General features: G+C 49.4%; 1 protein-coding gene and 1 pseudogene across 1 annotated transcript in view; one reads left to right on the plus strand and one right to left on the minus strand.

The window, feature by feature from the left end:
• The window catches only part of LOC137308586 (zinc finger protein 436-like), a 60,134-nt gene that overhangs the window by 25,734 nt on the left and 11,483 nt on the right, over window positions 1–22,917 (plus strand). The window lies entirely within an intron of this gene.
• LOC137308625 (zinc finger protein 850-like) overlaps window positions 9,972–22,917 on the minus strand; it is a 50,548-nt pseudogene continuing 37,602 nt past the window's right edge.

Consider the following 22,917-nt stretch of genomic DNA (forward strand, 5'->3'; position numbering starts at 1 on the left):
AGAGACACCAGTCAGTGCACTGACAGTAACAAGGGGAGAGTGAGAGACACTAGTCAGTGCACTGACAATAACAAAGGGAGAGTGAGAGACACCAGTCAGTGTACTGACAGTAACAAGGGGAGAGTGAGAGACACCAGTCAGTGCACTGACAGTAACAAGGGGAGAGAGAGAGACACCAGTCAGTGTGACGATCCGGATTCTTTCCCCTCAGTCTGGTTCAGTAAAAACTGAAGTCGAATACATTTTAAAGTTCATCACAACTTTAATAGCAGGTCTTAGTCTGTAGCTTCAATTCAGATTCCTGAGAGAATCCGAACGATTCTAACAGAATAAGGAGACAAAGACAAAGACAAAAACTCATACCTTTATACAGATCGATAGGGGTTGGAACACCATTAACACAAGAGTCAACACCAATCATAAGCCGGGCACAGGTTGCCATGCGGGGTTACATTATTTCCGGCCAATCATAAATAATCCATGTGCTGACCATGTTGCTGTTTGACATCAAAGGGGTTCCTTCCTCACCTTCCAACTTGGAATGTTCTTCCCTGTTCCTTCTGTTCCTTATCTCCCAACCTGGAATGTCTTTCAACTTTGGCTAAGCTCGTTACCTATATTGATCTGCCATAAACATGGAGACATTCAGACCAGTCCTTGAATCACATCAAAGACCGATCATTGATAAGACAATGCAGGCCTGCTGACTAAGCAAACATATGGCCCAGCAGGAGGGCCAGGCCACCTGTCCCAATCTCAGTTACTAACTAATTAACCCTTTCTAACCATTTTGCATTCTGCTTCTTTGCCACGTAGGCATTTTAATATTTTACCGAAAACTGACCACGTAGGGATTCTCAAGTGTACTGACAGCAACAGGGGGAGAGTGAGAGACACCAGTCAGTGCACTGACAGTAACAAGGGGAGAGTGAGAGACACCAGTCAGTGTACTGACAGTCACAAGGGGAGAGTGAGAGACACCAGTCAGTGTACTGACAGTAACAAGGGGCGAGAGAGAGACACCAGTCAGTGCACTGACAGTAACAAGGGGAGTGAGAGACACCAGTCAGTGTACTGACAGTAACAAGGGGCGAGAGAGAGACACCAGTCAGTGCACTGACAGTAACAAGGGGAGTGAGAGACACCAGTCAGTGCACTGACAGTAACAAGAGGAGTGAGAGACACCAGTCAGTGTACTGACAGTAACAAGGGGCGAGAGAGAGACACCAGTCAGTGTACTGACAGTAACAAGGGGAATGAGAGACACCAGTCAGTGTGCTGACATTAACAAGGGGAGAGTGAGAGACACCAGTCAGTGCACTAAGAGCAACAGGGTGACGGGAGAGCAGGGCCACTGGATTAGTTTGGGATTGATACAGGGCAATGGTGAGAGATCAGGGCAGTGGGATTAGTTTGGGATTGATACAGGGCTATGGGGATAGAATGGGGCAGTGGGATTAGTTTGGGGATTGTTTCAGAGCTATGGGGGGAGAGAGGGGCAGTGGGATTAGTTTGGGGATTGATACAGGGCTATGGGGAGAGAATGGGGCAGTGGGATTTGTTTAGGATTGATACAGGGCGATGGGGAGAGAGAGGGGCAGTGGGATTAGGTTGGGGATTGATACAGGGTGATGGGGAGAGATTGGGGCAGTGGGAATAGTTTGGGGATTGATACAGGGTGATGGGGAGAGATTGGGGCAGTGGGATTAGTTTGGGGATTGATACATGGCTATGGGGAGAGAGTGGGGCAGTGGGATTAGTTTGGGGATTGATACAGGGCTGTGGGGATAGAATGGGGCAGTGGGATTAGTTTGGGGATTGATACAGGGCTATGGGGATAGAATGGGGCAGTGGGATTAGTTCGGGATTGATACAGGGCTATGGGGAGAGAGTGGGGCAGTGGGATTAGTTTGGGATTGATACAGGGCTATGGGGAGAGAGCAGGGCAGTGGGATTAGTTTGGGGATTGATACAGGGCGATGGGGGATAGTGGGGCAGTGGGATTAGTTTGGGGATTGATTCAGGGCTATGGGGAGAGAGCAGGGCAGTGGGATTAGTTTGGGGATTGATACAGGGCTATGGGGATAGAATGGGGCAGTGGGATTAGTTCGGGATTGATACAGGGCTATGGGGAGAGAGTGGGGCAGTGGGATTAGTTTGGGATTGATACAGGGCTATGGGGAGAGAGTGGGGCAGTGGGATTAGTTTGGGGATTGATACAGGGCTATGGGGAGAGAGTGGGGCAGTGGGATTAGTTTGGGGATTGATACAGGGCTATGGGGAGAGAGTGGGGCAGTGGGATTAGTTTGGGGATTCATACAGGGCTATGGGGAGAGAGCGGGGCAGTGGGATTAGTTTGGGGATTGATACAGGGCTATGGGGAGAGAGTGGGGCAGTGGGATTAGTTTGGGGATTGATACAGGGCTATGGGGGAGAGTGGGGCAGTGGGATTAGTTTGGGGATTGATACAGGGCTATGGGGGAGAGTGGGGCAGTGGGATTAGTTTGGAGATTGATACAGGGCTATGGGGGAGAGTGGGGCAGTGGGTTTAGTTTGGGGATTGATGCAGGGCTATGGGGAGAGTTGTCAGGTTTATGTCGGTGAACCTGCCACCAATTGGTTACAGTGATGATCTTTTATTTGAACAAAATCAAGGACCAATACATTCAAGTATTTAAGGAATAATAACCGGAAAACAAGGCATTAATTTACTCCGCTATCCTCTGGGCGGAGATTGTAACTTTTGGTCCTGTCTGTTTAACCTCTTTTCCCTCTCCACCTTGTCTTCTCTATAACTCCTTCTCTCCCTCTTTTCACTCCCTGACTCTCGAAAGGGGGGTCTCTCTCTTTCCTGTTCCTTTTGGGGGATGGCCCCGGGGCTGTCACTCACACAGTGGGATCTCCCCTATCGGGCTCACTCTCAAGGGCGCGGTGGCCAACGAGGCCTCGTGTATCTCTCCAGACAAAGGAAGAGCGGTCAGCCCAATTCTCATCTCTACGTTTCACGGGCTGATTGAGTGGCCCTCAAAATGTCGTTGCCTCTGGTTGGCCAATCTTGGGCCTCCAACACTCGAGGGGCCTGCCCCTCAAACCTCCCTTCACTTCAAGGCCGAGGCTGGTGGCCTGGACTTGTTCTCTTCCTCCCTGCCTGTTCCCAGGCCATTAACCCTGAGGCCTCCTTGTTATGTGAGAGGCTTCGAGAGCTGTCTCCTCCTGTGGCTGCAACTGTTTCCGTTCGCAGTCTCCACCAGTCTGGCAACTCCCTGAGATGCAAAAGGCCCTGATAAAACTGACAGAAACTCATCAGTTCCCATATATTCCATGTCCTGTTTGATTAATACAGACAGCTGATCATAGAAAGACAGGAAAAGTTACACATCAAAAGTGAGATGTGGACTCAGAGATGGTTCCCTTATCAGTACGAGAGGCCCAGCTATCGTCCTTCCTTGGTTCTGGAATGTGGTTGCCTCGCGACGTGTTCGAACCTACAGGCCCATTTCACTGATCTTGCCTCAGGAAGTGTGTTTTTAACCACGAGGACTGAATTTGTGTGGAAACTATATTCCCTTACAGAGTGGGGCAGTGGGATCAGTTTGGGATTGATACAGGGCTATGGGGAGAGAGCGGGGCAGTGGGATTAGTTTGGGATTGAGACATTGCTATGGGGAGAGAATAGGGCAGTGTGATTAGTTTGGGCTTGATACAGGGCTATGGGGTGAGACTGGGGCAGTGGGATTAGTTTGGGATTGATACAGGGCTATGGGGGGAGAGCGGGCCAGTGGGATTAGTTTGGGATTGATACAGGGCTATGGGGCGAGACTGGGGCAGTGTGATTAGTTTGGGCTTGATACAGGGCTATGGGGGGAGACTGGGGCAGTGGGATTAGTTTGGGATTGAGAGAGGGCTATGGGGGAAGAGCAGGGCAGTGGGATCAGTTTGGGCTTGATACAGGGCTATGGGGCGAGACTGGGGCAGTGGGATTAGTTTGGGATTGATACAGGGCTATGGGGGGAGACTGGGGCAGTGGGATTCGTTTGGGATTGGTCCAGAGCTGTGGGGAGAGAGTGGGGAAGTGGGATTAGTTTGGGATTGGTCCAGAGCTGTGGGGAGAGAGTGGGGAAGTGGGATTAGTTTGGGATTGATACAGGGCTATGGGGAGAGAATGGGACAGTGGGATTAGTTTGGGATTGAGACAGGGCTATGGGGAGAGAGTGGGGCAGTGGGATTAGTTTGGGATTGATACAGGACTATGGGGAGAGAGTGGGGCAGTGGGATTAGTTTGGGATTGATACAGGGCTATGGGGGGAGAGTGGGGCAGACCCCTGGGGAACACCACTGTCCACCTTTCTCCAGTCCAGAAAACAACCGTTCACCACTACTCTCTGTTTCCTGTCACTTCGCCAATTTCCTATCCATGCTGCCACTGCCCCTTTTATTCCATGGGCTTCAACTTTGCTGACACTTTATCAAAGGCCTTTTGGAAGTCCATATCCACATGGACCACATTGCCCTCATCAACCCTCTCTGTTACCTCAACAAAAAACTCAATCAGGTTAGTTAAACATGACTTTCCTTTGTTAATCCACACTTGTCCAAGTGACTATTAATTCTGTCCCGGATTATGGTTTCTAAAAGTTTCCCCACCACCGAGGTTAAACTGACTGGCCTGTAGTTGCTGGGTTTATCCTTACACCCATTTTTGAACAAGGGTGTAACATTTTCAATTCTCCAGTCCTCTGGCACCATCCCCATATCTGAAGATGATTGGAGGATTATGGCCAGCACCTCCGCAATTTCCACCCTTACTTCCCTCAGCAACCTCGGATGCATCCCATCCGGACTGAGTGACTGATCTACTTCAAGTACAGTCAGCCTTTCTGGTACCTCCTCTTTATCAATTTTTAGCCCATCCAGTATCTCAACTACATCCTCTTTTACTGTGACTTTGGCAGCATCTTGCTGCAATTGTACAGGGCTTTGGTGAGACCTCACCTGGAGTACTGTGTACAGTTTTGGTCTCCTTACCTAAGGAAGGATACACTTGCTTTGGAGGCGGTGCAGTGAAGGTTCACTGGATTGATTCCTGGGATGAGAGGGTTATCCTATGATGAGATGTTCAGTAGAATGGGCCTATACTCTCTGGAGTTTAGAGGAATGAGAGGTGATCTCATTGAAACATTAGATTCTGAGGGGGCTTCACAGGGTAGATGCTGAGAGGCTGTTTCCCCTGGCTGGAGAGTCTAGAACGAGGGGGCACAGTCTCAGGGTGAGGGGTTGGATCTCTCTTCATGAATAGATCTCCTTATGGTCTCTGATCACCCCCACCCCTCCTCTTACTACCTGTTTCCTATTTATATGCCTATAGAAGAGTTTTGGATTCCCATTTATTTTGGCCACCAGTCTATTCTCATTCTCTCTCTTTGCCCCTCTTATTTCCTTTCTCAGTTTCCCTCCATACTTTCTATATTCAGCCTGGTTCTCACTTGTATTATCAACCTGACATCTGTCATACGCCCCCTTTTTCTGTTTCATCTTACTCTCTCTCTCTTTTGTCATCCAGTGAGCCCTGGCTTTGGTTGCCAGACCTTTCCCCCTCGTGGGAATGTACCTAGACTGTACCTGAACCATCTCCTCCTTAAAGGCCGCTCGTTGTTCGATTACAGTTTTGCCTGACAATCTTTGATTCCAATTTACCCGGGCCAGATCCGTTCTCAACCCACTGAAATTGGCCCTCCTCCAATCAAGTATTTTTACTCTCGATTGCTCCTGGACCTTTTCCATAACTAATCTAAACCTTATGATATTATGATCACTGTTCCCTAAATGTTCCCTCACTCACACTTGCTCCTCTTGACCCACCTCATTCCCCAGGATTAGATCCAGCAATGCCTCCTTCCTCATTGGGCCAGAAACATACTGATCAAGAAAGTTCTCCTGAACACACTTCAGAAATTCCTCCCCCTCTTTGCGCTATACACTATTACAATCCCAGTCTATATTAGGATAGTTGAAGTCCCCCATTATCAATGCTCTGCAGTTCTTGCACCTCTCTGTAATTTCCCTGCAAATTTGCTCCTCTATCTCCTTCCCACTAGTTGGTGGCCTATAGAATACAGCCAGTAGTGTAACGGCACCTCTATTGTTTCTTAACTTTAACCAAATAGATTCTGTCCTTGACCCCTCCAGGACACCCTCTCTCTCCAACACTGCAATATTCTCCTTTATCAATACTGCCACCCCCCACCCCCTTCATTTCTTCCCGATCTTTCCTGAACACCTTGTCTCCAGGAATATTTAGTTGCCAATCCTGCCCTTTTCTCAGCCAGGTCTCCGTTATTGCCACTGCATCATATTCCCATGTGGCTATTTGCACCTGCAGCTCACCAACCTCATTTACCAGGCTTCGTGGGTGGTTGCGGCAGATTTATTGAATCTGTTTCCTCCTCCCTTTCAGGCAGTGCAGTTTAGTTTGTGGAGGGTCGGTAAGGAGAGTGTTACAGAAATCCAGCCCCAGGGCTATGAAGGCCTGGGTTAGGGTTTAGATGCACAGGGGTCAGAGGTGACCCAAAGTAGGGTCACCAACAGGTCAGATGTGGAAGTCGGGGGAGGAGCTGAGCTGAACAATGGGCCCATTGTGACGTTTCAGGGACCAATCAGCAGTCCTGGAGGCGGGTGGAAGAGATGGAGACCCGGGAACGGGGGGGGGTTTGCAGGGGGGACATTGGGCCCCCGAGCTTTGGGCACCCCCTTTTTGCTGGGGTTGCTTTTGCTTCTCCAGTAATATTTTTTTTAAACCATGTTCTGTTTCTCCCATCAGTTGTTTAATTGTCCACCGCCATTCAAGGCTGGATGTGGCAGGACTGCAGAGCTTTGATCTTTAATTTGCCTTTTGTTAAAGGCAAATCATGTTGAACTAACTTGGAGTTTTTTGATGAGGTAACAGAGAGGGTCGATGAGGGCAATGCGGTGGCTGTGGTGTATATGGACTCCCAAAAGGCGTTTGATAAAGGGCCGCAGAATAGTCTTGTCAGCAAAGTTGAAGCCCATGGAATAAAAGGGGCAGTGGCAGCATGGATAGGAAATTGTCTAAGTGACAGGAAACAGAGAGTAGTCGTGAACGGTTGTTTTTCGGACTGGAGGAAGGTGTACAGTGGTGTTCCCCAGGGGTCGGTACTAGGACCACTGCTTTTTAAAAAAATATATTAATGACTTGGACTTGGGTGTACAGGGCACCATTTCAAAATCTGCAGATGACACAAAAAGTGGAAATGTGGTAAACAGTGAGGAGGATAGTGATAGACTACAAGAGGATATAGGCAGGCTGGTGGAATGGGCGGACACGTGGCAGATGAAATTTAACGCAGAGAAGTGCAAAGTGATACATTTTGGTAGGCAGAACGAGGAGAGGCAATATATAAACTAGAGGGCACAATTCTAAAGGTAGTGCAGGAACAGAGAGATCTGGGGGTATTTGTGCACAAATTGTTGAAGGTGGCAGGGAAGGTTGAGAAAGTGGTTAAAAAAGCATACGGGATCCTGGGCTTAAAAAATAGAGGCATAGAGTACAAAAGTATGGAAGTTATGATGAACCTTTATAAAACACTGGTTCGGCCACAACTGGAGTATTGTGTCCAATTCTGGGCACCGCACTTTAGGAAGGATGTGAAGGCCTTAGAGAGGGTGCAGAAGAGATTTACTGGAATGATTCCAGGGATGAGGGACTTCAGTTATGTGGATAGACTGGAGAAGCTGGGGTTGTTCTCCTGAGAGCAGAGAAGGTTGAGAGGAGATTTGATCGAGGTGTTCAAAATCATGAAGGGTTCAGATAAAGTAAATAAAGAGAAACTGTTCCCATTGGTGGAAGGGTCAAGAACCAGAGGACACAGATTTACGGTGATTGGCTAAAGAACCAAAGGTGACATGAGGAAAAACTTTTTCACACAGCGAGTGGTTATGATCTGGAATGCACTGCCCGAGGGGGTGGTGGAGGCAGATTCAATCATGGCCTTCAAAGGAGAACTGGATAAATACTTGAAGGGGAAAGCGTGAGGGAATGGGACTAACTGGATTGTTCTTGCAAAGAGCCGACAGGGGCTTGATGGGCCGAATGGCCGCCTTCTGTGCTGTAACCTTTCTACGTCTCTATATTAAAAAGACTTGATGCACTGTGTGTTTAACACAAAGCCGAATTATTTGACATTTATCCAGAATATTAAACTCCAGCCCAGTTCTTGGGGTTATTAACGTCAGCAGAAACAAACCTCAACTGTCAGAATGAACATGGTTCAGTCGTGGATGTGATTAACAGCAGAATCCAAGCCCTGCAGTAATTTGTGAACTCGCTGGTGAGTCAGTAGGTTGGATGACTGAGTGAATCCCTTCCCGGACTCTGAGCAGGTGAACGGCCTCTCCCCGGTGTGAGCGCGTCGATGAGTTTCCAGCTCTGACGGGGAACTGAATCCCTTCCCACAGTCCCCACATTTCCACGGTTTCTCCCCGGTGTGACTGCGATTGTCTCTCGACAGACCTGATGATCGGCTGAAGCCTCCTCCACACACACAACACGTGTGCGGTCTCTCACTGCTGCCCTGTTCAAAGGCCGATGATGTTCAGGTCCCGGTGAACCGAGTGACACTGAGCCGCACCCGGTGAGTAATGGCGACCGCGGGCCCCCACAAGCCCCCGCGCCCCAGAAATCCCTCTATCTCTTCCCTCTGCTCAGACTGCGCATGCTCCCCAGGCCGCGCGGTTTCCCATTGACAGTCTCATTGGTCCAGGCGTCAGGGACCGCCCCTTGTACACGTCACAGTGGATGTCTCGGTGTCCCATTGGTCCAGGGATTCCCCCTTGTACACGTCACAGTGGATGTCTCGGTGTCCCATTGGTCTTGGGGGTGGGGATTCCCCCTTGTACACGTCACAGTGGATGTCTCGGTGTCCCATTGGTCCTGGGGGTGGGGATTCCCCCTTGTACACATCACAGTGGATGTCTCGGTGTCCCATTGGTCCAGGGGGCGGGGATTCCCCCCCCCCCCCGTCACTGTCCGGGATTCGGGGGCGGGGGTTGATTTTGAGCGAAGTCTCTGAGCGGGTTCCCCGGCCGGGACCGCCCTGTGGATCGGGGGAGGGGAGGGGTTCAAAATGGGGCAGAAGAGGGTTCAGACACACAAATCACTAAAAGTAGCGACACAGGTTAATAAGGCCGGAAAAAAAGGGCAAACCGAGCGCTGGGGCTCATTTCAGGAGGGAGAGAATTGAACAGCAGAGAAGTTATGTTAAACTTGTATAGAACCTTGGTCAGACCACACTTGGAGTACGGGGCACAGTTCTGGTCTCCATATTACAAAAAGGATCTCGAGGCTCTGGAGAAGGTGCAAAAAAGATTCACAAGGATGACACCAGAACTGAGAGGTTATACCTATCAGGAAAGATTGAACAGGCTGGGGCTCTTTTCTCCAGAACAGAGACCTGATCGAGGTCTTTAAAATTATGAAGGGATTCGAAAGGGGAGACGGAGAGAAGATGTTTCCACTTGTTAAGGGGAAGCTCGATAAACACATGAGGAAGAAAGGAATAGAAAGATATGCTGATAGGGTGAGATGAAGGGAGGAGGCTCGTGTGGAGCATAAACACCGGCATGGACCAGGTGGGCCGAATGGCCTGTTTCTGTGCTGTACATTCTATGTAATATGTAACAGGAACAAATGTATTAATTTTCCATCTACCTGTAGCGGGAAGGAGAAACACTATTTACTATCCAGGAACCAGTAAAAACACGGACCTCACCGTCTCTCACAAACTCCTTTGCCAATTATTTCCGTGGAAATGTTCACTCCAACCCTCAAAGAGCGTCACCTCACCGCAAGCAAAGTCGTGAGACCCGCCAGTCAGCAGAAACAAAGCACCTGGAAGGAAACCTCTTCAACTCAATTAAATGATTCCCCGTGGGTCAGGATCGAGCGTATTGTCCGAATGCAACTTTATTACACCGACACCAATCGAAGAACTATTACGGTGAGACAATAAACTCATACACACTGGTTTCCTGCAGGCCCAAGGTGATCCGGCCTGGCTTCTGGAGATTGGACTTCTGACCATCCTGTCAGCTTAACAAACCAAAAGCCTTGCTGTTTGTTCTTAAATCATCCCCTTTAATGTGAGTCATCTCACATGATGCCCAGAATATATATTGAAGTGAGATTCCTCCAGACCTCGACATAATGGCCGTGTTAATAGTTTAATTGTTTAAAGTTTAACTTGATGTCTCCTGCCTGGCAATACAAAGGGACAGTCTATGTCCTGGGCATCCCAGATAGATAATGTGATGACTGGCGGGCCTCTGTTGTTCTTGCGAGCCTCTGATATTAACACATATCGAGATGTGATTAACTTTGATTGAGAACAAAGCAAATTCTAACATTGTAAATTCTAACAACTGCCAGAATGAACACGGTTCAGTCCTGGATGTGATTAACAGCAGCAATAACAGCAGAATCCAACCGCCTGCAGTCACTGGTGAACTCGCTGGTGTGTCAACAGGTAGGACGACCGAGTGAATCCCTTCCCACACACGGAGCAGGTGAACGGCCTCTCCCCGGTGTGAACTCGCTGGTGTGTCAACAGGTGGGAGCGCTGAGTGAATCCCTTCCCGCACACGGAGCAGGTGAACGGCCTCTCCCCGGTGTGAACTCGCTGGTGTCTCACCAGGTAAGACGACCGAGTGAATCCCTTCCCACACACGGAGCAGGTGAACGGCCTCTCCCCGGTGTGAACTCGCTGGTGTGTCAGCAGGTGGGATGAACAAGTGAATCCCTCTCCACACACGGAGCAGATGAACGGCCTCTCCCCGGTGTGAACTCGCTGGTGTCTCAGCAGGATGGATAACTGAGTGAATCCCTTCCCACACACGGAGCAGGTGAATGGCCTCTCCCCGGTGTGAACTCGCTGGTGTGCCAGCAGGCGGGACGACCGATTGAATCCTTTCCCGCACACGGAGCAGGTGAACGGCCTCTCCCCAGAGTGAACTCGCTCGTGTGTCAGCAGGATGCAGCGCAGAGTGAATCTCTCCCCACACACGGAGCAGGTGAACGGCCTCTCCCCGGTGTGAACTCGCTGGTGTGTCAGCAGGTGGGATGAACGAGTGAATCCCTTCCCACACACGGAGCAGGTGAACGGCCTCTCCCCGGTGTGAACTCGCTGGTGCGTCAGCAGGTTGGATGAAGAAGTGAATCCCTTCCCACACACGGAGCAGGTGAACGGCCTCTCCCCGGTGTGACTGCGTCGATGAGTTTCCAGCTGGGATGGGGAAATGAATCCATTCCCACAGTCCCCACATTTCCACGGTTTCTCCGTGGTCCGGGTGTCCTTGTGTCTCTCCAGGTTGGATGATCAGTTGAAGCCTCGTCCACACACAGAACACGTGGACGGTTTCTCCCCGCTGTGAACGGTGCGATGTTTTTTCAGGCTGTGTGACTGGTTAAAGCTCTTTCCACACTCAGTGCACTGGAACACTCTCACTCGAGTGTGTGTGTGTCTCGGTGATTTTCCACTCACACTGATGTTTGAAATCTTTTCCCACAGACACAACAGACAAACATTTCTCCTTCCACATTCAAAAAAATGAAGCCTTGAATCTGTGTTGGGAAACAGAATGACACAAACATGATTCAATTTGTAAATTAAACCATTTAAAATCAAATAAAATGAAGTTTATTCCTTTCTCTCAGTGATGTCTGGGCTGAGAATGAATGTTTGCGCCCGGTTACGCAGTGTGTCACTGGTTCTCCACTCCAAATGCACCTCTTTCGGCTCACGGTATCATTTACACCTTGCGTTTCTAAACCCCATCTCAGAAATATCAGCAATTGGTGATTACAATGGCGGGCAATCATACCCAGAATGCTCCACACACTCGAATATGGCCTATGTCAGTTGTGGCTCAGTGGGTATCACTCTCGCCTGAGTCAGAAGCACAAAATCAAGGCTGACACTTCAGTGCAGCACTGAGGGAGGGTCACACTGTCGGAGGGTCAGTACCGAGGGAGCGCCGTGCTGCCGGAGGGTCAGTACCGAGGGAGCTCCGTGCCGTCGGAGGGTCGGTACTGAGGGAGCGCCGCGCCGTCGGAGGGTCGGTACTGAGGGAGCGCCGCACCGTCGGAGGGTCGGTACTGAGGGAGCGCCGCACTGTCGGAGGGTCGGTACTGAGGGAGCGTCGCACTGTCGGAGGGTCGGTACTGAGGGACCGCCGCACTGTCGGAGGGTCAGTACTGAGGGAGCTCCGCGCCGTCGGAGGGTCGGTACTGAGGGAGGGTCACACTGTCGGAGGGTCAGTACTGAGGGAGCGTCACACTGTCGGAGGGTCGGTACCGAGGGAGGGTCACACTGTCGGAGGGTCAGTACTGAGGGAGCGCCGCACTGTCGGAGGAGCCGTCCATCGGATGAGACGTTAAACCGAAGCCCCTGCCTGCCCCTCTCGGGGTGGACGCAAAAGATCCCGCGGCCACCACCGCAAAGGAGAGCAGGAGAGTTTCTCCCTCAACCGACCACCTCAAAAAACCAGATCACCTGCTCGGTGCTGCTTGTGGGATCCTGCTGTGCATTATGTTCTCATGCACTGGCTGCATTGCAACAGTGGCTGCAACTTCACCAGCAGCTGCTGGGCTGTGTGGGGGAGGGGGAAGGGGAGGGGCCCTGAGGATGGGACAGGCGCTGCTCGAATGCAACTCTTGCTTTGGCAGCTCTGGGGAATGGGGCGCAGTGCGCAGGCGCGGGGCTGGCGGGCGGAGCATGCGCGGTGCGGGTCCCGGAGCCTCACCGAGCGGATCGATTTTAATGGCGGCCGCGACCGACCGACCGCCCGCCCGCCGGGGAGGTGAGGCGCGCACTCGATGGTCCGGCGGCTCCCGTCCCCCCGCCCCGCCCCCCGGTCCTACCCGCCGCCTTTTTATTCCCGGTTTTCTTCTCCCGTTTCCACCGAGTCCGACTGAGCGACAAAACGACAGGCCCGAGGCTGCTCCCAGAATGCAGGGCGTGGCCTGGGGGAGCATGCGCAGTCTGAGCAGAGGGAAGAGATAGAGGGGTTTCTGGGGCGCGGGGGATTGTGGGGGCCCACCGCCGCCATTACTCGCGTTTTTTTTCATGTGTCGGCCCAGACCCCATGGCAGGTTCGCTTCTCTGAAGGACATCAGTGAACCAGTTGGGTTTTTCCGACAATCAGCAGTTTCATGATCACTTTTCTCTGGTGCCGCCCCCACAAGTTACCAGGTTAATGAGGCTCAATTTCACAACCTGCCTTTGTTTATTTGTGGGTTCTCTCTCACACTCCCCTTTTCCTGTTTTTAATTCATTTTACAGGGTTTTGGAAGGGGAGGATTTGCAGACGGGAAACTCAAACCAAACCTCACGTCAAGATCTGACCGAGTCCCTCGATTCATCAGGACCTGAATATCATCGGCCTTTGAATGTGGAAAGAAAAAGCACCAATCCCAGCAGTGAGAGACCGCACACGTGTTGTGTGTGTGGAGGAGGCTTCAGCCGATCATCAGGTCTGTCGAGAGACAATCGCAGTCACACCGGGGAGAAACCGTGGAAATGTGGGGACTGTGGGAAGGGATTCAGTTCCCCGTCAGAGCTGGAAACTCATCGACGCGCTCACACCGGGGAGAGGCCGTTCACCTGCTCCGTGTGTGGGAAGGGATTCACTCAGTCATCCCACCTTCTGACTCACCAGCGAGTTCACCTGTGACTGCAGGGGTTGGATTCTGCTGTTAATCACATCCAGGACTGAACCACGTTCATTCTGACAGTTGGCGTTTGTTTCTGATGTTAATAATCCCTATAACTGGGCTGGAGTTTAATATTCTGGATAAAAGCCAAAGAAATCAGCTTTGCGTTAAACACACAGTGTGCTGCCTCTTTTTAATGTCGCTAAAGATAAGACAAGTCCTTTTGAAGTGCAGTCCCTGTTGTTACGGGGCAGCCAGCTTGATCCCACAAACAGCAATGAGACGAGTGGCCGTTCAATCAAGTGTTTTTTTTGCTGGTGTTGTTTGAAGCACGAATGTTGGTCCCAGGGCACCGGGAGAACTCCCCTGTGGACAGTATGTTGAGTGGTTGAGATCTCCTGAGATGAGATTGGAGCTAATTGATCTGTCGAAAGCAGTCCAGCAGATCACACGGACCAAGTGTTGTCCAGAAAGACACTGACCTTCTGTATGATGGACCAGTCAGGAACTGGTCCAGCTCCCTCTTGAAGGCAGAGAGCCAGCACCCACCCCACCAGCTGGGAACGTATTCTCGAGGCTCGGTACTCTCTGGGAAAAGAGGAACCGCCTCACATCCAGTCTATTCCTACTCTTCCATAGTTTAAACTCGTGTTCCCTGGTCCTCCCCAATCTGTTAAACTGGAATAATCGGATGCTATCCAGCCCTGTAATTATTTTCTCGGCCTCTATCCGGTCACCTCTCAGTCTACGCTGCTCGAAAGTAAAGAACAAAGGAAGAAAGACTTGCATTTATATAGCCTCAGGACGGCCCAAAGCCCTTTACAGCCAATGAAGTACTTTTTTGAAGTGTAGACACTGTTGTAATGTTGGAAACGCAGAACTCAATTTGCGCACAGCAAGATCCCACAAACAGCAATGTGATGAATGACCAGATCATCTGTTTTTTTTAGTGATGATGTGCAGATGCCGGTGATGGACTGGGGTGGACAAATGTATGAAGTCTTCCAACACCAAGTTATAGTCCAACAGCTTTATTTGGAATCACAAGCTTTCGGAGCTTTCCTCCTTCGTCAGGTGAGTGTGGGATTCCGTAAATGCACAGCATAAATAGTCAGAGAACAATGCCTGGTGATTACAAATAATCTTTCTCTGTAAGGTTTCTCTGTCTGAACCCCATCCACTCCTTTGATTGCTTTGATTATCTCTGGCCTGAGATTATTTTATAATAAAATATTACACTGTTTACTCCAATCCCAAATGAATCTTTGGTGCAAAATCAATATTTCCGTGTCTCAAAGGTTCCACTTTTTAAAATCTCCAATTAAAAAACGCTGACAATTCCGACTGACCTGCATTTCACACAGAGTGGGACGCCCTCAATCCACCAGAAAAAAACAGAGTCTGGTGGGCAATGTGGAATGTTGCCTGTCCCTGAAACAAGGGGAGAGAGAGAGAGAGACACCAGTCAGTGTACTGACAGTAACAAGGGGAGAGTGAGAGACACCAGTCAGTGTACTGACAGTAACAAGGGGAGAGAGAGAGAGAGAGAGACACCAGTCAGTGTACTGACAATAACAAGGGGAGAGAGAGAGAGAGAGAGAGAGACACCAGTCAGTGTACTGACAGTAACAAGGGGTGAGAGAGAGAGAGAGAGACACCATTCAGTGTACTGACAGTAACAAGGGGAGAGTGAGAGACACCAGTCAGTGTACTGACAGAAACAAGGGAAGAGTGAGAGACACCAGTCAGTGCACTGACAGTAACAAGGGTAGAGTGAGACACCAGTCAGTGTACGAACAGTAACAAGGGGAGAGAGAGACACCAGTCAGTGTACTAAGAGCAACAGGGTGACGGGAGAGCAGGGCAGTTGGATGAGTTTGGGATTGATACAGGGCTATGGGGAGAGAGTGGGGCAGTGGGATTAGTTTGGGGATTGATACAGGGCTATGGGGAGAGAGCGGGGCAGTGGGATTAGTTTGGGATTGATACAGGGCTATGGGGAGAGTGTGGGGCAGTGGGATTAGTTTGGGGATTGATACAGGGCTATGGGGGGAGAGCGGGGCAGTGGGATTAGTTTGGGGATTGATACAGGGCTAAGGGGAGAGAGTGGGACAGTGGGATTAGTTTGGGGATTGATACAGGGCTTTTGGGAGAGAGTGGGGTATTGGGATTAGTTTGTGGATTGATTCAGGTTTATGGGGAGAGAGTGGGGCAGTGGGATTAGTTTGGGGATTGATACAGGGCTATGGGGAGAGAGTGGGGCAGTGGGATTAGTTTGGGGATTGATACAGGGCTATGGGGAGAGAGCAGGGCAGTGGGATTAGTTTGGGGATTGATACAGGGCTTTGGGGAGAGCGGGACAGTGGGATTAATTTGGGATTGATACATGGCTATGGGGAGAGTTGTCAGGTTTATGTCGGTGAACCTGCCACCAATTGGTTACAGTGATGATCTTTTATTTGAACAAAAGCAAGGACCAATACATTCAAGTATTTAAGGAATAATAACCGGAAAACAAGGCATTAATTTACTCCGCTATCCTCTGGGCGGAGATCGTAACTTTTGGTCCTGTCTGTTTAACCTCTTTTCCCTCTTCACCTTGTCTTCTCTATAACTCCTTCTCTCCCTCTTTTCACTCCCTGACTCTCGAAAGGGGGGTCTCTCTCTTTCCTGTTCCTTTTGGGGGATGGCCCCGGGGCTGTCACTCACACAGTGGGATCTCCCCTATCGGGCTCACTCTCAAGGGCGCGGTGGCCAACGAGGCCTCGTGTATCTCTCCAGACAAAGGAAGAGCGGTCAGCCCAATTCTCATCTCTACGTTTCACGGGCTGATTGAGTGGCCCTCAAAATGTCGTTGCCTCTGGTTGGCCAATCTTGGGCCTCCAACACTCGAGGGGCCTGCCCCTCAAACCTCCCTTCACTTCAAGGCCGAGGCTGGCGGCCTGGACTTGTTCTCTTCCTCCCTGCCTGTTCCCAGGCCATTAACCCTGAGGCCTCCTTGTTATGTGAGAGGCTTCGAGAGCTGTCTCCTCCTGTGGCTGCAACTGTTTCCGTTCGCAGTCTCCACCAGTCGGGCAACTCCCTGAGATGCAAAAGGCCCTGATAAAACTGACAGAAACTCATCAGTTCCCATATATTCCATGTCCTGTTTGATTAATACAGACAGCTGATCATAGAAAGACAGGAAAAGTTACACATCAAAAGTGAGATGTGGACTCAGAGATGGTTCCCTTATCAGTACGAGAGGCCCAGCTATCGTCCTTCCTTGGTTCTGGAATGTGGTTGCCTAGCGACGTGTTCGAACCTACAGGCCCATTTCACTGATCTTGCCTCAGGAAGTGTGTTTTTAACCACGAGGACTGAATTTGTGTGGAAACTATATTCCCTTACAGAGTGGGGCAGTGGGATTAGTTTGGGATTGATACAGGGCTGTGGGGAGAGAGTGGGGCAGTGGGATTAGTTTGGGATTGAGACAGGGCTATGGGGAGAGAGTGGGGCAGTGGGATTAGTTTGGGATTGAGACAGGGCTATGGGGAGAGAGTGGGGCAGTGGGATTAGTTTGGGATTGAGACAGGGCTATGGGGAGAGAGTGGGGCAGTGGGATTAGTTTGGGATTGAGACAGGGCTATGGGGAGAGAGTGGGGCAGTGGGATTAGTTTGGGATTGAGACAGGGCTATGGGGAGAGAGTGGGGCAGTGGGATTAGTTTGGGATTGAGAGAGGGCTATGGGGAGAGAGTGGGGCAGTGGGATTAGTTTGGGATTGATACAGGGCTATGGGGAGAGTGGGGGGGCAGTGGGATTAGTTTGGGGATTGATACAGGGCTATGGGGCGAGAATGGGGCAGTGGGATTAGTTTGGGATTGACACAGGGCTATGGGGAGATTGTGGGGCAGTGTGATTAGTTTGGGATTGATACAGGGCTATGGGGAGAGTATGGGGCAGTGGGATTAGTTTGGGATTGATACAGGGCTATGGGGAGAGAGTGGGGCAGTGGGATTAGTTTGGGATTGACACAGGGCTATGAGGAGAGTGCGGGGCAGTGGGATTAGTTTGGGATTGATACAGGGCTATGGGGAGAGTATGGGGCAGTGGGATTAGTTTGGGATTGATACAGGGCTATGGGGGGAGAGTGGGGCAGTGGGATTAGTTTGTGATTGATACAGGGCTATGGGGAGAGAGTGGGGCAGTGGGATTAGTTTGGGATTGATACAGGGCTATGGGGAGAGAGTGGGGCAGTGGGATTAGTTTGGGATTGATACAGGGCTATGGGGAGAGAGCGGGGCAGTGGGATTAGTTTGGGATTGATGCAGGGCTATGGGGAGAGAGTGGGGCAGGGGGATTAGTGTGAGATTGATTTAGGGTTATGGGGAGAGAGTGGAACAGTGGGATTAGTTTGAGATTGATACACGGCTATGGGGAGAGAATGGGGCAGTGGGATTAGTTTGGGATTGATACAGGGCTATGGGGAGAGAGTGGGGCAGACCCCTGGGGAACACCACTGTCCACCTTCCTCCAGACCGAAAAACAACCGTTCACCACTACTCTCTGTTTCCTGTCACTTCGCCAATTTCCTATCCATGCTGCCACTGCCCCTTTTATTCCATGGGTTTCAACTTTGCTGACACTTTATCAAAGGCCTTTTGGAAGTCCATATCCACATGGACCACATTGCCCTCATCAACCCTCTCTGTTACCTCAACAAAAAACTCAATCAGGTTAGTTAAACATGACTTTCCTTTGTTAATCCACACTTGTCCAAGTGACTGTTAATTCTGTCCCGGATTGTGGTTTCTAAAAGTTTCCCACCACCGAGGTTAAACTGACTGGCCTGTAGTTGCTGGGTTTATCCTTACACCCATTTTTGAACAAGGGTGTAACATTTGCAATTCTCCAGTCCTCTGGCACCATCCCCATATCTAAAGATGATTGGAGGATTATGGCCAGCACCTCCGCAATTTCCACCCTTACTTCCCTCAGCAACCTCGGATGCATCCCATCCGGACTGAGTGACTGATCTACTTTCAGTACAGTCAGCCTTTCTGGTACCTCCTCTTTATCAATTTTTAGCCCACCCAGTATCTCAACTACATCCTCTTTTACTGTGACTTTGGCAGCATCTTGCTGCAATTGTACAGGGCTTTGGTGAGACCACACCTGGAGTACTGTGTACAGTTTTGGTCTCCTGACCGAAGGAAGGATACACTTGCCTTAGAGGCGGTGCAGTGAAGGTTCACTGGATTGATTCCTGGGATGAGAGGGTTATTCTATGATGAGATGTTCAGTAGAATGGGCCTATACTCTCTGGAGTTTGGAAGAATGAGAGGTGATCTCATTGAAACATTAGATTCTGAGGGGGCTTCACAGGGTAGATGCTGAGAGGCTGTTTCCCCTGGCTGGAGACTCTAGAACGAGGGGACAGAGTCTCAGGGTGAGGGGTTGGACCTCTCTTCATGAATCGATCTCCTGATGGTCTCGAATCACCCCCACCCCTCCTCTTACTACCTATTTACTATTTATATGCCAACGGAAGAGTTTTGGATTCCCTTTTATTTTGGCCACCAGTCTATTCTCATTCTCTCTCTTTTCCCCTCTTATTTCCTTTCTCACTTTCCCTCCGAACTTTCTATATTCAGCCTGGTTCTCACTTGTATTATCAACCTGACATCTGTCATACGCCCCCTTTTTCTGGTTCATCTTACTCTCTATCTCTTTTGTCATCCAGTGAGCCCTGGCTTTGGTTGCCCGACCTTTCCCCCTCGTGGGAATGTACCTGGACTGTACCCGAACCATCTCCTCCTTAAAGGCCGCCCATTGTTCGATTACAGTTTTGCCTGACAATCTTTGATTCCAATTTACCCGGGCCAGATCCGTTCTCAACCCACTGAAATTGGCCCTCCTCCAATCAAGTATTTTTACTCTAGATTGCTCCTTGACCTTTTCCATAACTGATCTAAACCTTATGATATTGTGATCACTGTTCCCTAAATGTTCCCTCACTGACACTTGCTCCTCTTGACCCCACCTCATTCCCCAGGATCAGATCCAGCAATGCCTCCTTCCTCATTGGGCCAGAAACATACTGATCAAGAAAGTTCTCCTGAACACACTTCAGAAATTCCTCCCCCTCTTTGCCCTTTACACTATTACAATCCCAGTCTATATTAGGATAGTTGAAGTCCCCCATTATCACTGCTCTACAGTTCTTGCACCTCTCTGTAATTTCCCTGCAATTTTGCTCCTTAAACCCTCCCCCACTTAGAGAGAGGTCTCAGACCGCCCCCCCCCCCCCCCCACCATGGACAGAGGCCTCAGACCCCCCCAATAGGGAGAGGCCTCAGACCCCCCCCATGAACAGAGGCCTCAGACCCCCCCAATAGGGAGAGGCCTCAGACCCCCCCATGGACAGAGGCCTCAGACCCCCCCAATAGGGAGAGGCCTCAGAACCCCCTCTGCCCCAGAGAGAGAGGCCTCAGACCCCCACCTCCAATAGAGAGAGGAACATCAGAACAGGAGGAGGCCATTCAGCCCCTCGAGCCTGCTCCACCATTTGATAAGATCATGGCTGATCTGTGATCTAACTCCATGTACCTGCCTTTGGCCCATATCCCTTAATACCTTTGGTTGCCAAAAAGCTATCTATCTCAGATTTAAATTTAGCAGTTGAGCTCGTATCAATTGCCGTTTGCGGAAGAGAGTTCCAAACTTCTACCACCCTTTGTGTGTTGAAATGTTTTCTCATCTCACTCCTGAAAGGTCTGGCTCTAATTTTTAGACTGTGCCCCCTGCTCCTAGAATCCCCAACCAGCGGAAATAGTTTCTCTCTATCCACCCTATCTGTTCCCCTTAATATCTGATAAACTTCGATCAGATCACCCCTTAACCTTCGAAACTCTACAGAATACAACCCCAATTTGTGTAATCTCTCCTCGTAACTTAACCCTTGAAGTCCGGGTATCATTCTAGTAAACCTACGCTGCACTCCCTCCAAGGCCAATATGTCCTTCCGAAGGTGCGGTGCCCAGAACTGCTCACAGTACTCCAGGTGCGGTCTAACCAGGGTTTTGTGTCGCTGCAGCATAACTTCTGCTCCCATGTACTCCAGTCCTCTCGATATAAAGGCCAGCATTCCTTTTGCCTTCTTGATTATTTTCTGCACCTGTTCATGACACGTCAATGATCTCTGTACCTGAACCCCTAAGTCCCTTTGGACATCCACTGTTTTTAACTTTTTACCATTTAGAAAGTACCCTGTTCTATCCTTTTTTGATCCAAAGTGGATGACCTCAAATTTGTCAACATTGAATTCCATTTGCCACAGTTTTGCCCATTCACCTAATCTATCAATGTCGCTTTGTAATTTTATGTTTTCATCTACACTGCTTACAATGCCACCAATCTTTGTGTCATCGGCAAACTTAGGTATGAGACTTTCTATGCCTTCATCGAAGTCATTAATAAATATTGTGAATAATTGAGGCCCCAAGACAGATCCCTGCGGGACTCCACTAGTCACATCCTGCCAATATGAGTACCGACCCATTATCCCTACTCTCTGTCGCCTTTCGCTCAGCCAACTTCCTAACCAAGTCCGTACTTTTCCCTCGATTCCATGGGCTTCTATCTTAGCTAACAGTCTCTTATGTGGGACCTTATCAAATGCCTTCTGGAAGTCCATATAAATAACATCCATTGACAGTCCCCTTTCCACTACTTTAGTCACCTCTTCAAAAAATTCAATCAGGTTTGTCAGGCACGACCTACCTTTCACAAATCCATGCTGGCTGTCTCTGATTAACTGAAAATTCTCGAGGTGTTCAGTCACCCTATCCTTAATTATAGACTCCAGCATTTTCCCCACAACAGATGTTAGGCTAACTGGTCTATAATTCCCCAGTTTCCTTCTCTCTCCTTTCTTAAAAAGCGGAGTGACATGTGCAATTTTCCAATCTAGAGGGATAGTTCCTGAATCTAGAGAACTTTGAAAGATTATAGTTAGGGCATCTGCAATGTGCTCACCTCCTTCCTTTAAAATCCTGGGATGGAAACCATCTGGTCCTGGGGATTTGTCACTCTTTAGTGCTATTATTTTCTTCATTACTGTTGTTTTACTTATGTTAATTTTATCGAGTCCCTGTCCCCGATTCAATATTAGTTTTCTTGGGATTTCCGGCATGCTATCCTCTTTTTCTACTGTAAATACTGACGCAAAGTAATTGTTCAACATGTCCGCCATTTCCCCATTGTCAATGACAATATCCCCACTTTCAGTTTTTAAGGGGCCAACACTGCTCCTGACCACCCTCTTTTTCCTAATATAACTATAAAAGTTCTTCGTATTGGTTTTGATATCCCTTGCGAGTTTCTTTTCATACTCTCTTTTTGTAGCCCTTACTTTTTGTTTTGTGACCCTTTGTTGATCTTTGTATCTTTCCCATTCGCCAGGATCTGTGCCATTTTTTGCCTTTTTGTATGCTCTTTCCTTATGTCTTATACTGTCCCTTACCTCTTTAGTTGTCCACAGGGATTGGTGCTGGGACCACTGTTGTTCACCTTTTACATCAACAATTTGGACTCGGGAATCAGAAGTACAATTTCAAAAATTGCGGATGACTCCAAATTGGGGGTATAGTTAATACTGATGAGGAATGTGAGAAAATACAGGAAGACATTAATAAACCTGCAGAATGGGCGTGTAATTGGGAAATGAATTTCAATATAGAGAAGTGTGAGGTGGTACATTTGGTAGGAAGAAGAAGGAGGCCTCATACTGCTTGGATAATAAGAGTCTAAATAGAGCAGAGAAGCAGAGGGATCTGGGGGTACAGATACACAAATCACTGAAAGTCGCATTGCAGGTGAATAAGGCCATAAAAAGCAAACCAAGCTCTGGGGTTCATTTCTAGAGGGAAATAATTGAAAAGCAGAGAAGTTATGTTAAACTTGTACAGAACCTTGGTTAGACCACACTTGGAGTACGGGGCACAGTTCTGGTCTCCATATTATAAAAAGGATAGAGAGGCTCTGGAGAAGGTGCAAAAAAGATTCACAAGGATGATCCCAGAACTGAGAGGGTGCAGAAAAGATTTACTAGAATGGTTCCAGGGATGAAGTCCTTCTCCATCTATCTATGTGGATAGGCTGGAGAAGCTGGGGTTGTTCTCCTTCGAGCAGAGAAGGTTAAGAGGCGATTTGA

This window comes from Heptranchias perlo, unplaced genomic scaffold (genome assembly GCF_035084215.1).
Source record: "Heptranchias perlo isolate sHepPer1 unplaced genomic scaffold, sHepPer1.hap1 HAP1_SCAFFOLD_134, whole genome shotgun sequence".
Taxonomy (NCBI): Eukaryota; Metazoa; Chordata; class Chondrichthyes; order Hexanchiformes; family Hexanchidae; genus Heptranchias; species Heptranchias perlo.